Source organism: Homalodisca vitripennis, chromosome 8, assembly GCF_021130785.1.
Source record: "Homalodisca vitripennis isolate AUS2020 chromosome 8, UT_GWSS_2.1, whole genome shotgun sequence".
Lineage (NCBI taxonomy): Eukaryota > Metazoa > Arthropoda > Insecta > Hemiptera > Cicadellidae > Homalodisca > Homalodisca vitripennis.
In genome coordinates this window covers 23,779,004-23,799,457 of record NC_060214.1, presented here as the reverse complement: position 1 = coordinate 23,799,457, position 20,454 = coordinate 23,779,004, and the positions used below count along the sequence as shown (strand labels likewise).

The window sequence follows — 20,454 nt, the reverse complement described above, 5'->3', positions numbered from 1 at the left end:
GCATCTACATAGTAGACGATCCTTATTTTATTATTATTTCATATATTATGCATTTGTTTTGAATAACCATTTAGGTTTATGGCGTTTCCCAAGAATCAAACTATCGATATTTATGTCTTTCAATGTCTCCTAGTAGTGTTGTTATTTCTGAACTTTTGATGGGTTTACGCAAAATGCCTTTTTGTCATATTTGTTTTGTATTACGATGCTACGTTACATTATAAGACACAATAATGTATTATTTATGATTTGTATTTAGTTTTACTTGCTCTTTCACATGATGAAACTGAAAAAATGTATGAAAAATGTATATACCAAAATTTACTTCAACTTTAAATTAAAAAAATATTTTTCATTTTTGTTTATAACAAATCTTTTTACATGGTTAAAAATATAACAAAACTGTTACATATATCACAACCCAATTGCATTAAAAACAAATTAAACAAGTTTATCGAAATTAGTTTATTTTTTGAGATTTTTAATATTTTTTTGAGACGCTTGCAAAACTTTTAGGAATGGTCTGGAAATGTATGCGTATGATTTAGGAAATATTTTACTAGAGTTTATAAAAAATAAACCACTTATGAAAAATTAAGGAATAGGAAGTTTTTGTTGCTGGAATAATTAAATTTTATTAGCCACCACACAAACTCCATGAGAAGAACTCCATGAAGAAGAACTCCATGAAGAAGAACTCCATAAAGAAGGACTCCATGAAGAAAAACTCCATGAGAAGAATATCATGGGTACTGACTGAGTGGGTTGAATTCACCTGGTGACGGTGTATAATGAAATGATACAATTATTGAAGCAAGCATTGCAGAGGTTACACTCCTAGAATTGATGATGCGTCACATATTTCTGTAGGTGATAGGCTGTGTCAGGTCAGTGGAATCTGTGACTCATTGTTTGTGTCAATCAGAGCCAAGCAGGAGGTAGGATTCTTTACAATATTTCCATTTTACTAAATTGACCATCTAAAATTTTTTTAAATTTTAGTGATTTAAAGAGCAGAGCAAAAATAATTCAGCAAGAAAGTAACATAAGTAATTCAATTTATTATATAAATTTAAAGCAATTAATCTTTCTTCAATTAGTTGTACTTTACTATTGGCTTTGATCCAAGAAGTAATTTTGTGTATTGCTTAATTATTGTAATTAAACATTTTTAAATTCATGAACAATACAGTTAATTGAATTACAAAATGGTTTCACCGATTTTAACAGTTTTAAAATATTTAAATGGCTATTTATGTACATGGTGTAATCAAATATGTAGTTATGGGGTTTTATTCTTGATTTCTTTCATATGTCAATGTACACAATGTTGTACATAATATTAAGGGTCTTTTTTAACCAAAAACTTGAATATGAAACATAAATATTTTTTCATTTTAAAAACAGCAGCCGAAATCTGTAAATGTAAGTCATGGATTCCTAATATTATACCATAATAAATGCAGTTGTAAAGGCAAACATTGTTAATTTTCATAGTTTTACTTTTACAATGAACTTCACGCTACCTATTCTGTTATTTTTATTTGTGTTAATTATATAATTTCTTGAAAGAGCTTTGATTATTAAAGTAATATTTCACGAATAACCTCCAAGAAACTTTCATTATTTTAGCTGTACAAACAGCTAATTTTAATGACGCAGATCATTATTATTCATAAAAAGATGTATTAGCATGATTTTATTGTAGTTATCTATTTGTTCATAGTGGTAAAGCCATACAATCAATTAATTATGTATTATAATAATAAAAATAACGGTATACAAATTTTATATGTATTTTGATTAACCTTTGTGTTCATTTTGAACCATTTGGCTGAAAGTTACATTTTCTATTTATGAACATTTTATTTTTCTATTATTTTATATTAAATATTTCTATGAAATTTATATTTTTTTAAATTCTATTATTTTTTAAAATTTAAAACATTTTAAGTGATACTGAAAAAACATGTTTAATTCGAATGTATCTGCTAATGCACTTAAAAAAAAATTCAAATCCAAAAGTTATCTTTAAAAAGTAGAAACCGATACCTTATTAAGATTTCCTTCCTTATGGGCCACTGGCCTGTGGGAATATCTTATCAAACAGACTAAGGGAGAGAGACAATACAGTACAAGGTCGATGGTACTGATAAAAAGTGCTACAATTATGGATAGGACTTGAACCTGTGCTGTCTGTAAATACAATCCAAATTCTGATGTCTTTGATCCAAATTCTGATGTGTTTGACCACTCGGGCATCAGCTCTCCCAAAATCTCCTTTGCAAAGTTGGAACAAAATTATCTACATTAAAAAAAGTTCAGTTGTAATAATTTTGAGTTTTTTAAAGGAGACATTTTTTGCTAAAATTATCATATAGTATATCAAAATAACACAAAATAAAAAATGTTTTATATTCACAACTGCATTTGTTATGGCATAATATGTAAAGACTTACTTATCACAGTTTTTCACCCGGAATTTTAAAATGAAAAGAAATTAGGTTCTGTGTTTACCAAAGTGTTTGGTTTACATAGGTCTTTAAAATGATTTATAACAATATTAAAAAACTGAATCTATCTATCTAGACAAGATATGTTTTGCGATGTTATTGATTCCTGCAATCACAGTGCACAAAATTGAAAATGTAAATCCTACAAAAGTGATGTATCACCAATAATGTACAATGCACAGCCGCAGAAAATGTGTTATTCAACTAACACCGAAAACATTTTTAGCAATTTTGATTTTTTTATATTGATTAGCAATTTTGAAGGAATGTGTAAACGTCATGAGATTTACGATCGCCTAACAGATTATTCAATCTAGAGGGGTAATGGTTGTGTCTCTTGAGGGAGATTCAATAAAGTGTAGAGATGAGTGTGAGTTCGTTCATAAAGTGCAGAGATTAGTGTGAGTTCATTCATAAAGTGCAGAGATGAGTATGAGCTCATTCATAAAGTGCAGAGATGAGTATGAGCTCATTCATAAAGTGCAGAGATTAGTGTGAGTTCATTCATAAAGTGCAGAGATTAGTGTGAGTTCATTCATAAAGTGCAGAGATTAGTGTGAGATCGTTCATGAAGTGCCGAGATGAGAATGAGCTCATTTATAAAGTGCCGAGATGAGAATGAGCTCATTCATAAAGTGCAGAGGTTAGTGTGAGCTCATTCATAAAGTACAGAGATTAGTATGAGTTCATTCATAAAGTACAGAGATTAGAATGAGTTCATTCATAAAGTGCAGAGATGAGTATGAGCTCATTTATAAAGTACAGAGATTAGTATGAGCACATTCATAAAGTACAGAGATTAGTATGAGTTAATTCATAAAGTACAGAGATTAGTATGAGTTCATTCATAAAGTGCAGAGATGAGTATGAGCTCATTCATAAAGTACAGAGATTAGTATGAGTTCATTCATAAAGTGCATAGATTAGTGTGAGTTCATTCATAAAGTACAGAGATTAGTATGAGTTCATTCATAAAGTGCAGAGATTAGTGTGAGTTCATTCATAAAGTGCAGAAATTAGTGTGAGCTCATTCATAAAGTGTAGAGATTAGTATGAGCTCATTCATAAAGTGCAGAGATGAATATGAGCTCATTCATAAAGTACAGAGATTAGTATGAGTTCATTCATAAAGTGCAGAGATTAGTGTGAGTTCGTTCATAAAGTGCAGAGATTAGTGTGAGTTCATTCATAAAGTGCAGAAATTAGTGTGAGCTCATTCATAAAGTGCAGAGATTAGTGTGAGTTTATTCATAAAGTACAGAGATTAGTGTGAGCTCACTAAAGAAGATTGTTTTATTAGGTTTCTTTCTGTAACAAGTACTATAGCTTATTTAAATCAAACTCAAATTGTTGCAGACAATAACAATACTAAATTTTACCAATACTTACAGTATTCATTTAAGGTGATTCGATTATCTTGTTATACTCGATGATGGAAATTGTGATAACATTCATGTCATACTTTAAAATTATCCATTGTAAGCAGTGGACTTTAAACAACGAAGTTCTCACTAATTTAATGTAATAATGTAATTAATGGTTTAATACCCGGTTTTGAAAGTAATCAAGGTCACTGGGAGAATTTTAATACGATTTCCTGGTCCTAGCAACAGTTCTGTGACTCTAGTGTAGTGACATGCCACTGCTACTGCAATGTGGACTTTTGTCACAAAACTCAGACTTTTGTGGAACTATTTATTTTACTATCATCACCCAAACAAAATTCAGGTAATTACATTTGATAGGTGTGTTTGCATTTTTCTAATGAATCAGTGTGTACATTATAGTAATGTAATTATTTGTTAAATACTGAATAATTTTTTTATTTATACAGGACGATTCAAAGTTCTTTTTAAACATTTAGGAAATAAAACGACCTAACTTGCTAAAACGAAAAAAGTTCCTATAAATGTATTGCCAAATTGATTAATTTTTCAAGCATCTGTTTGTGTGTTTTACTAAATGTTTTATATTTAAAAGAAACCGACCAACTCACACACCCCAAATTTGAAGTGATAAGGTTTTCAATGAATCAAATTTATATTATTACTTTTTAAAATGGATAAAATTTACATTATTACATGTAAAAATGGCGAGTCTTTTAAAATTGAAGTGCCAAATTTCATAAAAACTCAAAGGATTTATAAGAACAAAAATTTGTCAAGAAATATAAAAATTAGCTAATAAAAAGACAAAACTTTTAACCCTACTTGTTATAAACAGATAGTAAATAAGCCTGACTGAATAAAAAACAGTTTTACTGCTATCGAGTAACCACAGGTAAGGTAATTTTTTTTAGGATTTACATTAATTTAAAAAGTAAGTTTTTAGTTTTTTGTCTAATCATAACAGGAGATACAAACGAGTTTTGTGTCTTTATGAATGAGTTTTTATGCCTATTGAATAGTAACAAGATTTTTGTTCTTATACCACATTTCGTGAAAATTGTCACGCAAATTCTATTACTATCGCCATTTTCAAAATAATAATTTTAATTTGTTAACTTTTCTTGTAATTGTTACTGCTAAATATAAAACATCATGGCGAATATGAATCTTGTAAATGTATTAGAACCATGGATTTAAATAAAAGGGAAGAAAAACAGCTATAGAAATATCCTTTTATGTTTTCTTATATTTGATCAGTTACCAAACTTTTACAAAAAGTTGAATTAACTTGTATACAAAAATTACGTGATTCTTAATAGGTGGTTTTGGAATTATTAACTTATATAACTTTTAGAAACATTAATTTTGAGTGAGAACAAATACTGTTTCAAAATAGTTTTTGATAGAAACTTTTATAATTGTATAATAAAATACATATATTATAGTAGAGGTTCAAAATCTTAAAATAAAAATAGTATTTATTTTATTTTGATATTTATTTGACAATTCCCAACAAAGCAACAAAAAGATACCATTTTAACGTTAACACAACTAGTAATAATACTGCAATACAATTAATGTCTGATGTAATAATAAAATTGTATTGTATTAATTATATCAATGGTACTGAATGTTCCTGGCCATGAGCATAACTCAGTAATACAAGGAGTAATGTATATGTGAGGTCACTAACCTGGATGTTACCTCAGTGAAAGTTCCCTCAGGAGAGAATGGTTTCATGGAATTCTGGGAATGTTCATGAAATACTGTACTAATTACATTATCACACAAATTAAATTAAATCTTTACTTGGCTTTCTCTTGAAACTCTTGTAAACTTAATAATGACTTTAAGCCACTAATCAAATATTTCATGTTATGTTCATATTGCAATCAACTGAAATAATCATCACTAGATCACTGCATGAGTGATTAGTCAGCAAAAATGTTTCAGTGGAAAAATAATATTTTAAAATTAGAATATAATTATAAGAATTATTCTTATTTGTTGGAGACAACATAATAATTTTACAGATTTGTATTTAATGAAACATTAAAACCAACAACTATTTTCACAATTCAAAATAAAATAAAAATGTTTTTTATAACTTAACAGTAAATCAGTAGATAAATCAATACTATTTTTGTAAATATTACTAAGAACATTTTAACATTCCACAGGTTGGCTGTTCAATATTTAAGTAATGTTAGTAAAACTAAGCAAGTCTAATTTGTATTAAGTCTGTAAGTCTTCAAGAGCCCTACAACTTGGTAATGAGTCACCATATTTGTCTAACACATAGTCATTCATTCATCATTCAGAGTAGTCTGGACATGTTATTTGTATTAAGTCTGTAAGTCTACAACTTGGTAATGAGTCACCATATTTGTCTAACACATAGTCATTCATTCATCATTCAGAGTAGTCTGGACATGTTATTTGTATTAAGTCTGTAAGTCTTCAAGAGCCCTACAACTTGGTAATGAGTCACCATATTTGTCTAACACATAGTCATTCATTCATCATTCAGAGTAGTCTGGACATGTTATTTGTATTAAGTCTGTAAGTCTACAACTTGGTAATGAGTCACCATATTTGTCTAACACATAGTCATTCATTCATCATTCAGAGTAGTCTGGACATGTTATTTGTATTAAGTCTGTAAGTCTTCAAGAGCCCTACAACTTGGTAATGAGTCACCATATTTGTCTAACACATAGTCATTCATTCATCATTCAGAGTAGTCTGGACATGTTATTTGTATTAAGTCTGTAAGTCTACAACTTGGTAATGAGTCACCATATTTGTCTAACACATAGTCATTCATTCATCATTCAGAGTAGTCTGGACATGTTATTTGTATTAAGTCTGTAAGTCTTCAAGAGCCCTACAACTTGGTAATGAGTCACCATATTTGTCTAACACATAGTCATTCATTCATCATTCAGAGTAGTCTGGACATGTTATTTGTATTAAGTCTGTAAGTCTACAACTTGGTAATGAGTCACCATATTTGTCTAACACATAGTCATTCATTCATCATTCAGAGTAGTCTGGACATGTTATTTGTATTAAGTCTGTAAGTCTACAACTTGGTAATGAGTCACCATATTTGTCTAACACATAGTCATTCATTCATCATTCAGAGTAGTCTGGACATGTTATTTGTATTAAGTCTGTAAGTCTTCAAGAGCCCTACAACTTGGTAATGAGTCACCATATTTGTCTAACACATAGTCATTCATTCATCATTCAGAGTAGTCTGGACATGTTATTTGTATTAAGTCTGTAAGTCTACAACTTGGTAATGAGTCACCATATTTGTCTAACACATAGTCATTCATTCATCATTCAGAGTAGTCTGGACATGTTATTTGTATTAAGTCTGTAAGTCCTTCAAGAGCCCTACAACTTGGTAATGAGTCACCATATTTGTCTAACACATAGTCATTCATTCATCATTCAGAGTAGTCTGGACATGTTATTTGTATTAAGTCTGTAAGTCTACAACTTGGTAATGAGTCACCATATTTGTCTAACACATAGTCATTCATTCATCATTCAGAGTAGTCTGGACATGTTATTTGTATTAAGTCTGTAAGTCTACAACTTGGTAATGAGTCGCCATATTTGTCTAACACATAGTCATTCATTCATCATTCAGAGTAGTCTGGACATGTTATTTGTATTAAGTCTGTAAGTCTTCAAGAGCCCTACAACTTGGTAATGAGTCACCATATTTGTCTAACACATAGTCATTCATTCATCATTCAGAGTAGTCTGGACATGTTATTTGTATTAAGTCTGTAAGTCTACAACTTGGTAATGAGTCACCATATTTGTCTAACACATAGTCATTCATTCATCATTCAGAGTAGTCTGGACATGTTATTTGTATTAAGTCTGTAAGTCTTCAAGAGCCCTACAACTTGGTAATGAGTCACCATATTTGTCTAACACATAGTCATTCATTCATCATTCAGAGTAGTCTGGACATGTTATTTGTATTAAGTCTGTAAGTCTACAACTTGGTAATGAGTCACCATATTTGTCTAACACATAGTCATTCATTCATCATTCAGAGTAGTCTGGACATGTTATTTGTATTAAGTCTGTAAGTCTACAACTTGGTAATGAGTCGCCATATTTGTCTAACACATAGTCATTCATTCATCATTCAGAGTAGTCTGGACATGTTATTTGTATTAAGTCTGTAAGTCTTCAAGAGCCCTACAACTTGGTAATGAGTCACCATATTTGTCTAACACATAGTCATTCATTCATCATTCAGAGTAGTCTGGACATGTTATTTGTATTAAGTCTGTAAGTCTTCAAGAGCCCTACAACTTGGTAATGAGTCACCATATTTGTCTAACACATAGTCATTCATTCATCATTCAGAGTAGTCTGGACATGTTATTTGTATTAAGTCTGTAAGTCTTCAAGAGCCCTACAACTTGGTAATGAGTCACCATATTTGTCTAACACATAGTCATGCATTCATCATTCAGAGTAGTCTGGACATGTTATTTGAAGTTCAGAATGAAATCTCAGTGTAAGTACTTGAAGATACAGCACTGTACATTTCACATACTTTCGCTTTTATTGTGTTTCCTATAAAATTATAATATGCAAATGTAACACTGGTTTTCATAAAAGTTGGAAAGGCAAGGTCCCAATAATTACAGACCAGTGTCAATTTTACCTGGTATACGAAAGTTAAAAATAAAGCACATAAAGAATTATTTAGTTTTATCTAGAGTGTAATGGAGTTCTTTGTGACAAATAGAGAATCCTCTTTAATTTAAACATTCTTTGAGAATAGCAATTGCGTGATTACATTCAACATAAATAGTTACAATCCAAGTCTATTTGAGTCTTGATTACATAAAATGTTCATGCAGCTATAAGTTCATGACTACGCAAGTATTGTTTAAAGAGGTTGGTGAAATCAGCAGAAGAATATTTCTATACTAATGATTTAGTTAAGTAGTAAAAAGTATTTAAAATTAAGACAAGTTCAAAGTTATTTGAAAAACTTTTGCTGAAGAAACTCTGGTACTAAAAGAATGGTCGTTCTGTCATCAGTATGGCTATTGCTCTGTCATGGCACAATGGAACTGCATCTGAAATGATTGAGCAGATTCTGGAGGCCTTGGATGGGTCACATAATACTTAATGGTACCTTCTGTGACCTCTCTTGGGCCTTTGATTGTGCTAATCACTCATTACTTGTGAGTAAACTGAGACCTTATGGGACTGTAGACTCTCTCAGCATGGTTTCAATTATTGAAAGCAAAGATCTTTACTCAACAGTGATATATTAATTTCATATTATTATGTGTAGTAGTGTACCACAGGGATCTATTTTAAGCCCGTTGGTATTTATGAACGACCTGACAGGACCTTATTAAAATCGTGTTGTAGACTGTCCATCTGTCTGTGTGATGACTCTTGATAGAAAGATCCTGGAGACTTGAAAGTTGGCATATTGGTTCTTCTCAGTCTAAGGATAAGCTCTATTAATTTTAGCGTCAAAAAGTAAAAAGCAATCCCTTCATCTGTCTATCCATCAGTGAGCTATCTCTTTCGTTACGTTCTGTCAGGTCCTTTGATTCTTTGTTGTATCAATTTATTATTTTTATAAATGGCTCATCACACAATATTACAAATGAACAGGGATGACATATCTCTAAAAAAGTAACAAACAGTAAGATATAAAAGTATGAATTGTACATTCATTCATTTATTTTTGAAAATAAAATAGTTTTAATGGGCTAATTAAGAAATTGCTTATCAATTCAGTAGATAAAACTAAATTTTCAGTGTTATAGTAATTGATAAAATCTTGCTTTGGAGACCATACATAGAAATATTAAATAAGTATACTGAGCTTAGCTTGCTATTACCTGTTCACACTGAAGGAGATAGTTATGGGTGAACTGAAGCTCTAGTTTGCAAACCGTTTTTATTTCAGAGTAGGCTCAGGTAATTATATTTACTGTAGGAAAATCCCATAGTTGACCAAGGATATGAACAGGATAATGGGCTGAAGTGCTAATTGCACAGCTTTCAGGAATATGAAGACTTTGCATTCAGTTTATTATGCTTGTTTTTATTTATTAGCACAGAATGGAATTCAAGTATGGGGAAGTTGTTCAGGCATTTATTCTAATTAAAAAATTTTTTTTAATTAAGATATTTAAAAACTCTTCTGTTATTTTAAATAAAAGAGCTTGGTCTAAAAACGTTTTATAGACCTGGTAATTTTAATTACTTCATAATTATGTCATTTTATTTATAGTTGCCTGAATACAGAACACACAATTCACTATGAACATTAGTACAAAACTCAGTTTAACACTTTAGCTATTGTTGTCAGGTCAACTGGCCCAACACGTCCCGTTGTTAAGATATAGAATAGAATATATTTATTGTGTCAACAATATATATTACATTGTATTGTAATAGTCAGTGTTAACCACCAATTTTTGATGATATTTATCTTTCAAATTAAATCAATTCTCGCAACTTTCCATACAATTGCATGCAGGCACAAATTTAAACATATAAAATTTGAGGGATCAACTCCCAGGGTTGAAACACTGCTGGGAATATCAATCCCGAGTGTGCTACACAAACTCACCAACTGAGTAAAAAAACACAGGACACCAGGTAGTATTTTAATTGGGTTTAAAATTGTGTCGGATTGGTTTCTAAATTTAGTGTTTCAGGGACACTGATAATGAGCGAGATCCCAGCCTGAGAAGGGAGATGTTCAAATGCTTTTGGGCTCTAAAGCACTCCCAATATCATTTTGTATCAGTGTATATCACTGCTCAGTGTCAGTACACACTTAAATCGACGACAAAATGATGTCTCTAAAATATACAAGCTAGGTAGAGTTAGCTTGTGAGCTCCTTGGAGGCACTTTGACATGTACATCTAAAGGTGAAGTGACCTGACAGCGTAATCTGGTAATCAGTTTTCAACTTTTGTTGCATTCCAACTGAACTTAATGAAACTACTTGGGCTAGAAATAGTTTGACATTCTGCAGGATGTTGTGATATGTGTACTATCCATGGACATTTTGCAGGATGTTGTCTTTTGTGATATGTGTACACAATCAGTGGAGTAACTGAGATTGCAAGATAGGATATTATCAATGCAATTTGTTGGTTACTATGGTCAACAGTTCTGTGTTACTCACGTTTACATATAAAATAAGTTATTTGCTAGTACAGAAAGTGATATTATCTGTCTGGTTTTTTAAACTCAATTTATAACATATTTTATTTCACTAAATTGTACCAAAAAAACCAAATGTTAGACTACTTGTGACTTTCTTAAAACATTTCTCGTACAAAAATGGATTTCAGGACATTCACTGCAAAATATTGCGTGAACGTGTGACATATTTCTTGCTACATTACGTTCTTTTTCTTTGGTTATTCGCTTGTGCCACATCTAGCACACATTTCTTGTTCTGCGTTTTCTTCTTCATCTACAAAAGGAGATGGTGTCAGTAGCTAATACTCTTTGAGTTCTTTTTCCACGTTCGTCAGTGAACAGGCCAATTCTTCATTGAACTTAGATTACCATTTCCTATTTTAGAGTTCATGAAGATATTATAAGCCAACCAATTGTTAATCTCTGAGGTTCCAAGAAGTTCACCTATTTTTTGGAACCATTACATTTCATTTATGCAGTAGAACTGTAGGAGAAAATCTGATCCAAAAGAACTTTTCCAACCTTTGCCTTATTGTAGTCAATGATGAGTAAGGGCTTTGGTATTTGCGACACACCAACTTTTTTGGGTCAAGTACAACACACTCGGGCCTACAGAATAAAGAGAGCATTTGTTTTCAGTATAAAAGGCTCCAATGAAGCTTTAAAAGTGACAGTATAACTGATGTATCTGCATTAAATAGAGAATAAGAGCACACAAGATTATTCGTGCTGCCTACCAAGAAAATCAAATTTCCTTACTTTGACGTGTCTTGTTTACTGACTCAGTGGTTAAATATTTTATAAAATTTTTTAGTAACACTTGTGAACAGTGAAGTTGGATATGTATACAACACTTTATGAACATAATAATGAAAAATACACCATCAATCTTACTTAGTAGTGTCCAATGAAGGAAAAATACACCATCAATCATACTTAGTAGTGTCCAATGAAGGAAAAATACACCATCAATCTTACTTAATAGTGTCCAATGAAGGAAAAATCCCAACAGTTAAGAGAATATACATTAAAAAATGTTGGTACTTTACCACTAAATCAGAACTCTTGGAATTGGCTATAATTTTTGATAGACTACAATTTTCTACTCAAAGATTATCATTATTTGGAAGTTTGCCAAATTATAAGGGAATTAAATTTTACAATAAGTTGCCTTGCCATATAAAGCAGATGTAGTGAAAACTACTAATGATTAAAGATTACCACAATGTGTCTTGAGTTTTTGCAGGACAATCCGTAGCAGATGTAATTTGTATTGAACCCCTTCTCTTATTAATAATACTTAATTAATAATAAGTTTTTTTTATTTAATATTACAATAAATTTTTTTTTTTTTTTTTTCTTCTGAGGGAAGAGGACACTTTGTCCCCGCACTTAGTCCTAAAAGGACCTTTGCGCCTCCCTTACTTTAATTTGTGCCCTCAAAAACCGAGGCTTTTGCGAAAACCAATCAGATTTAAGGGCTCCTGTTCTCTGATGTCCTTGGGGCTGAGGAGATATGCTCCCAAGTATCTTTTCCTAGTCTCTACGATGGCAGGACAATCCAACCAAATGTGCTCTGCTGACTCCTCCTCTTCTCCACAGAGTCTACATTCGCTGCTCCGACTAAGGCCTACCTTCAAGAGGTACTTCCTCAGAGGGCCATGTCCTGTCAACATTCCTAATATCAGTCTTATATCCCCCTTATTCTGGTCTAGGAGAGCTATCCACCCTTTTGCATAAGGAGAGATAAACATTTTGGATATTCTTAAACCCGAGGCTCTGCTCCAATTCTTGTATCTTGTCCTCTTTTCCCAATCTTTAACCAGAGCTTTAATGTTGGAGAAGGATATCCCACAACCTGGCTCAGGCCCCACCAATGTGGATTCTGCTTCCTTTTTGGCGAGGATGTCCGCTTTTTCATTCCCATGAATTCCTTCATGACCCGGCACCCAACCGAGTGTTACTCTGTTATTTGTTGCTAGCTCTGCTAGAGCATTCCTGCATTCCCAGACCGCTTTCGAATCAATCGAACAGGTATCCAGTGCCTTCAGTGCAGCCTGACTATCAGAGAGTATTAGGTATGATAATCCTTTTGTCCCCAACTGTGTGAGTCTTCTAGAACATGAATCTATTGCCATGACCTCCGCCTGAAAAACTGAGGCATGTCTTCCTAGGGGCACAGCCATGTCAACTCCAGGTCCATGTATTCCATATCCTGTATATATCCTAAGGCGAAACTGCTTCTAAATAGAATGCTAAGGGTATTTAATAGAATATCCAGCCCCTCTTGAAGAAGGGCTGGAAAAACTCCATCCGCCCCAGGAGATTTAAATGGCTTGAACGATCTTATCGCCCATTTAATTCTTTCGTGTGTGAATAGTCTGTTAGACAACTGTCTGGCTTTTCCCACCTCCCGACTGGATCCCCCCCCATATAGAGAATAAGTATCCTCATTACGAGTTAGCTGACCCCCCGGGAAGTGTGTCTCCAGAAGTAGTTCTAAGGTCTCCTTCCTGTTCATTGTTAGGTCTCCATTGTCCTTTACTAGAGTCCCCATAGGATGTGTATGCTCCGTTTGGAGAGTTTTTTGAAGCCTGGATGCCTCGGGAAGACTGTTAATATTTTTACAGAAATTCCTCCAGGTTCTTCTTTTATTCGTTCTAAGTTCTTTTTTATATTCATTTTGGGCCTGTAGATAAGGGAGCCAATCGTCTGTCCTTTTTGCCCATTTTAATAATTTCCTCGTTTTGTTTCTTAATGTTTCCAACCTCCCAGTCCACCACGGCACATCCCTCTTCAACCGGTTTTGCCTGGGAGGACAGTTTTTCTCATAGGCCTTTATTATAGCTTGCTCTACTATTTGTGCAGACCTTTCTAATTCAAATTCATTTTTCTGAAAGGGTCCTATTTCTTCCAACTCTTCTGCCAGGGACTCTCTGTAACCTCTCCAGTTGGTAGATTTAGGAACCCTGTGGGTCACGTATCTTTCTCCTATCTCCTCTATGTCGAACCTAATTGGACAGTGGTTCGATAGTGAGGCCTCCTTGGAGACGTGCCACCTTACTATATTTATGTTCTTGAGTCCTGTGGATAGGGTTATGTCTAGGACTTCTTTCCTATTTCTAGTTATAAAGTTATTTCTGAGTTTCTAAGTTATTATTACGATCATAGTGACTGCATAAAAGTGTGCCGCTGACGTTATATTATGCACTGTTATAGTGATCCCCTTTTTATTCTGTTGTCTGCTGTAATATTGTGCAAGAAGCACTTCTGTGGCAACTGCGTGTTGTTCAAGTAATTCTTGCGTCTTCTACTAGATGTCAGCATTTCCATGATCATAGTGTTTGCGCCTTGGTGAGTTTACCGTAGTCACACAGTGCAGACAGCTACGGGGTGTTGTTGCGTGTCACCCATCCTTGGATAGTTTATGGTTTTATTTCTGGTGTTTATTGTACAACATAAATATTTGATGCACAGATAGACGATTGGCTTCGTTTGCACGATGATGAAATGGGCATGGAGAGTGACAATGATGTAGTGGACAATATATAAAAAATTTGAAAAAGGTACTAAAAATCACCTTTTTGCATAATGTCAGCAAAAACACTATACTCCAAAAATGTGTCTCTGTAAAAAAAGCAAAGTTATCCAGCAAAACAACATAGTACAAAAAGAAAACTGTTCAGGGGTTTAGTACAAAAAAAAACCATTAAGGGGTTTAGTACAAAAAGAAAACCGTTAAGGGCTTTATTACAAAAAGAAAACCGTTAAGAAGGTTATTACAAAAAGAAAACCGTTAAGAGGGTTATAACAAAAAGAAAACCGTTAAGAGGGTTATTACAAAAAGAAAACCGTTAAGAGGGTTATTACAAAAAGAAAACCGTTAAGGGGTTGATGTAATTTTCAATGTCTCAGTAATCATGACAGTTTCATGATCTTATATTATTATTATTATATTGCATTGACAATCAGTCTGATAACACATAATTAAATTTCTAGTTATGTATTTATAGGCAATAGACTTATTGATCCTTGGCTGATATAGTCTGTTTTGTAGTATTTAGAGTTCTGGGTATTTTAAGTTATAAAAACAAATAAGGAGAGGAAGGCAAGTTGTATTTGACTATTATCACCCAGTTTAGCATATAGTCGGCCTTGACTGAGATAAGTTACTAAATAGAATAGCACACATGCATACCGTATGGACAAAATTTGTTTCTTAAAAAAAAACCGTACTTGCCTAATTGTGTCAATTAGATCTGTTATATTCTACGTAAATAATTTAAGCAACCCCATTCTAACCATAGTATTGTTATACTAAAACAATTAGAACACATACACACATACTGGTTTTGTTGCTATAACGAGATAAAGTAGTTTCATGTTTGAAAATTTTCATCAATCTTTTACATAAATTTATAAAAACCATCACTCTTGGTCTGTTCATAAAAATGTTGCATCAATAAAAAATGTTTCCTTAAAAATTAATAATTTTGAAAATTACATTAATTGTTATAGTTTTTTATTTTACGTTACATTATTTTTTATGTGTAGTATTGACTAAAGTGTACATGTAATCAGTAAATAAATTGGTTTAATCTAAATTTAAAAATTCAATTGCTAAACAAGCGTGATATAGTACTATCTTCTAACTAATGATAATTAACCCCAATTGGGTGTTGAATGAAGAACCCTAATAGTTTATTAAATTCACTCTAATCGTAAAAAATTCAACCACAAGATGGAATGAGTGATAGTGGTCTTGTGTTTGGACCAGGTGACATGCGACTGTTAATGTGGTGGGCGTGGTGGTGGAAGGGGGTGATACTGGCTGTGAGTGTTTACGCTTTACTCGTATTTCTGTTTTATACTGGCAGCTTTCTGTGTGTGGGTTTGTTCCTTGTTGTAGGATACATTTCTCACATCGGTAGTGTTTGTATCGTTCATACATTTCTTTTCCTGTCATAAATATTTTCTGGTTAGTAATTGCTTTATGCTAATAGAAGTTAGATTTAACAAATTTGTGCTCAGATGTGCAAAAGCTCTTTATTAGTCAAAAAATAATTATTAGAACAATAGGTAATTGCAACTCAAGAGCAACATGTAAACCATTATTTAAAAAATTAACATCCTTTCTTTGCCATGTATGTATATTTTTGAAATGCTTAAATTATTATTTAAGAATCCTGATCAATTTGAAAAATACAAATTTAATTGTAGGTATATCACAAGAAATTGTAATTTGTTTCAATATCAGGCACAAAGAGTAAAATAATTTTAAACTAGTCCTCTTCATCTAGGTTTGGAATTATATAGTAATATTCCACAGTCATATAAAAACTTCCTTTATCTACATTTACAAAAGAATTTAAAGAAGCACTTTGTCAAAAAACATATTATGTAAATGAATTCTTTGAAGACAGATGAAAACTGATAATAATAAAAATTGTAGTAAATGGGTTTAAGCCTTGGATTTAATCAAGTTTTTGTTTTATTTCGTTTTAATATCAATAAAATATGTATCAAAATTAATGTTTTAGAATAAGCTTAGTTATGTAATTTTAATCATTGACTTTGTACCAGTTTTTTATTACATTGTAATAACAGAAAACGTATCATACAATAAATATTTGTCTATTATCTATTTTTTTAATGAATCTTAACTCTTTATTTTTGTAACATAAAACCTCATTGTTTATGCCTTACATTATTTTTCTCTCGAGTTGATTTTCCCCAAAATTGAAACATTTAATTGTTGACTATTTCAGTAAAAATGAGTTAGTAACAATCAGTTATTACGATTTTAATTTTTATATATCTTATTAAATATTAATTCCTGCTAAAATAAAAAAAATCTAGTTTTCGTAGTTTAAAATGGCAGCCTGATGAATTTCTATATTTCATAAAAACTGACAAGAAGAGAAAAAACTGTCAAGATACTAAAAAATAACTTGTGAAAAGACAAAAACTGTAATAATAATAATAATAATAAATTCGTTTATTTGTCGTAAAACATGTTACATGCATTGACAAAGTCTAATTCAGCTACAGACTAAGTAGCATTGTCTCTAAATAATATTTAATAAGTATAATACATAAATATTATATATATAACAATATAAGACATTAATTGTCTAGTTGATAATTATACTAGTTATATTATGAGTTTATCTTAAAACAATCATTAAAAGTCTATTTCGTTAATAGAAAAAAACTCATCAATATTATATAAAGGGTTTTTTAATAGCCATTCATAAAGTTTATTTTTATAAATTTTAAGAGGGTATTTTTCTATCAAATGTTTCAATTTGTTATACACCTTCAAGCCAATTATAACATGACTATTCAAAGATTTGCTCAGTCGACAATATTCAATTAAAATGTTATTTTTGTTTCGTGTGTTATAATTATGTGTTTGTGTATGGTTTATTAAGTCCTTATTATTTAAAATGTAAACAGATAAGTCAAACAAATATAAATTAACTATTGTAAGTATTCCTTTGTTAATGAAAACAGGTTTACAATGATCAAGATATTCAGCTTTACCAACAATTCTAACAGCTTTCTTTTGAAGCACCAGTATTTCCTGAACTCTAGCACTATTTCCCCACAGTATTAATCCGTATCTCAAAATTGACTGAAAGTATCCAAAATATGCAGTCCGAACATAATTTTCACTTATGCAGCAAGATAGACGTCTCAATAAAAAAATAATTCTAGATAATTTAGTAGACAGAAAATCAATGTGAGGTCCCCATGAAAGATTATTATCAATATGAATTCCTAAAATTTTGATTACACTACTTGATTCAAAATTAAAACTATTTTCAGGAATTGATTTTAAAGTAAACAAAATGTTTTGAGTTTTAGTTTCATTCATTAAAAAACCGTTTTCTTTAAACCATATTGATGCCTTGTTTATTGTAGTGTCGGTTAATTTCTTTAGTTCATTCAGGTTATTACTACTATTGAAAAAAGTTGTGTCATCAGCGTAGAGAAGCGTATTAGCATCAACAGCCAATGTTATATAATTTATATATATGATAAAAAGTAAGGGTCCAAGTACAGATCCCTGAGGGACACCGTACTCTATTTTGACTTCCTGTGACCAACTTCCTTTGATGTATACTTTTTGTGTTCTATTGATGAGGTATGATTTTATAAAATCAAGGGCACTTCCATGAATTCCATAATGCTTTAATTTGGCTAAAAGAGTACTGTGTTCTACACAATCAAAGGCCCTACTCAGGTCACATAAAGTGGCCTGAGCAAAGGCCTTATTTTCAAAAGTTGACAGTATATTTCGTATTAGCTTGTCAATGGCATCAATAGTGGATTTACCTCTTCTGAAACCAAATTGTGATGGACTTAAAATTTTATTTTCTTCTAAATAGTCACTTATTTGGTCATAGACCAGTAGTTCTAGTAATTTAGACAAGACTGGGATGACCGAAATTGGGCGGTAGCTACTTGGATCATTATAGGGACCTTTTTTAAAGACTGGACAAATTCTGGACACCTTCAGTTGCTCCGGAAAAATACCCTGACTCATACACATATTGAAGCAAAGTGTTAGTGGCTCAACAAAAGTATAAATCAATCTCTTTAACAGATTATTGGATATATTGTAGATGTCATTACTATCTGAATTGTTTAGTCTTTTAGCTGCATCAATTGTGTCAGATGGCTTGATTGATTTAAATGATAAAAATGATGAATTAATACAATTAGCTTTTAATGAATTTAAACTACTATTAATAAATGTACCGGTTTTCACTTTAATTTTTTTTATTGAGTCAATAAAAAAATTACTAAAATCTTCTGAAGTAATATCAGTTTGAAGCCTATGGGGTGTACTTTTACTCTTGCTTTTAATTATTTCCCATGCAGCTTTATTTTTATTGTTGCTGGTTTTAATATAATTGGTGTTGTGATTAAGTTTGGCGTTTTTAATAGATAATTTATATTCTTTTTTTAGGTGGTTAAAAAGTTGGAGAAGTTCATTCGAAGGCTCCCTAGAACTTCTGATTAAAGAGTCAAAACATAACAACTTTTCTTTCATATTCCTTAATTCACTAGTGTACCATTTATATTTAAAATTGCTTTTAGCTATAAATGATTTTTTCTTAATAACTGAGTAATAATTTATATTATTTAAAAGAATTTGAAAAAAGGACCAAAAAGATTGTTCAGCGTCAGTGAACTTAATTTCATTAATTAAATGTTCCCAGTCATAAGCATTCAAACTAGATATTAAGTTGCATATTTCTTGTTTAGGCAAGACAATTTGTAAGTACATGTTTTTTCCAATAAAACCATTTTTATCATTTGGTGCAGAAAGAGCTTGAGTATCTAGCACATTAAGGTCAGCCATTACACCATCATGATCAGAAAAGGGAAAACGAAAAATATTATAATTATAATATTTTTACTTGTAATGAATGGGTGATAAGCAATGGAATGAATGCGTGTATATTGCTCTCAATAATATGCGATCTACTTCAGTCAATACGTATACAGTTACAGATACAGGTTGCACCTCTCACAGATACGTGTCTAGTACTCTTGTTCAATCTCAACAACGATCTTAATAGTCTCATCAACAGTAAATCTTATGTTACCTTATACATGTTGAATTTAATTACTTGTAATATTTAATAATAGCAGTTAAAATAAAATATTTCTTGTATTTTGTGTAACTTGATATTGTTGGAACACAGTAGACAAGAGTCCCAACTACCTTTATTGCCTTCGACCTTCACCGCGATGAGCTTGCAGTTGAATTAATTTATGACTCCAATCATAATCTGACCTTGGGCATAATAGATCAGGCTCTCTGATTGATCACTAATTATTTCAGTAAAGGAAAGTGCCAGCATTCAGTTGCCACAATCTTTCAATAGAATAATGTTCTTGTTAGGCTAATAGATCAGTCTCTCTGATTGATCACTAATTAGTTCAGTAAAGGAAAGTACCAGCATTCAGTTGCCACAATCTTTCAATGGAATCATGTTCTTGTTAGGCTAATAGATCAGTCACTCTGATTGATCACTAATTATTTCAGTAAAGGAAAGTGCCAGCATTCAGTTGCCACAATCTTTCAATAGAATCATGTTCTTGTTAGGCTAATAGATCAGTCACTCTGATTGATCACTAATTATTTCAGTAAAGGAAAGTGCCAGCATTCAGTTGCCACAATCTTTCAATAGAATAATGTTCTTGTTAGGCTAATAGATCAGTCTCTCTGATTGATCACTAATTATTTCAGTAAAGGAAAGTACCAGCATTCAGTTGCCGCAATCTTTCAATGGAATCATGTTCT

The 20,454-nt window shown here is 31.6% G+C and overlaps 1 protein-coding gene across 1 annotated transcript in view; it reads left to right on the top strand.

The window, feature by feature from the left end:
• LOC124367432 overlaps positions 1-20,454 on the top strand; it is a 91,984-nt gene that overhangs the window by 7,170 nt on the left and 64,360 nt on the right.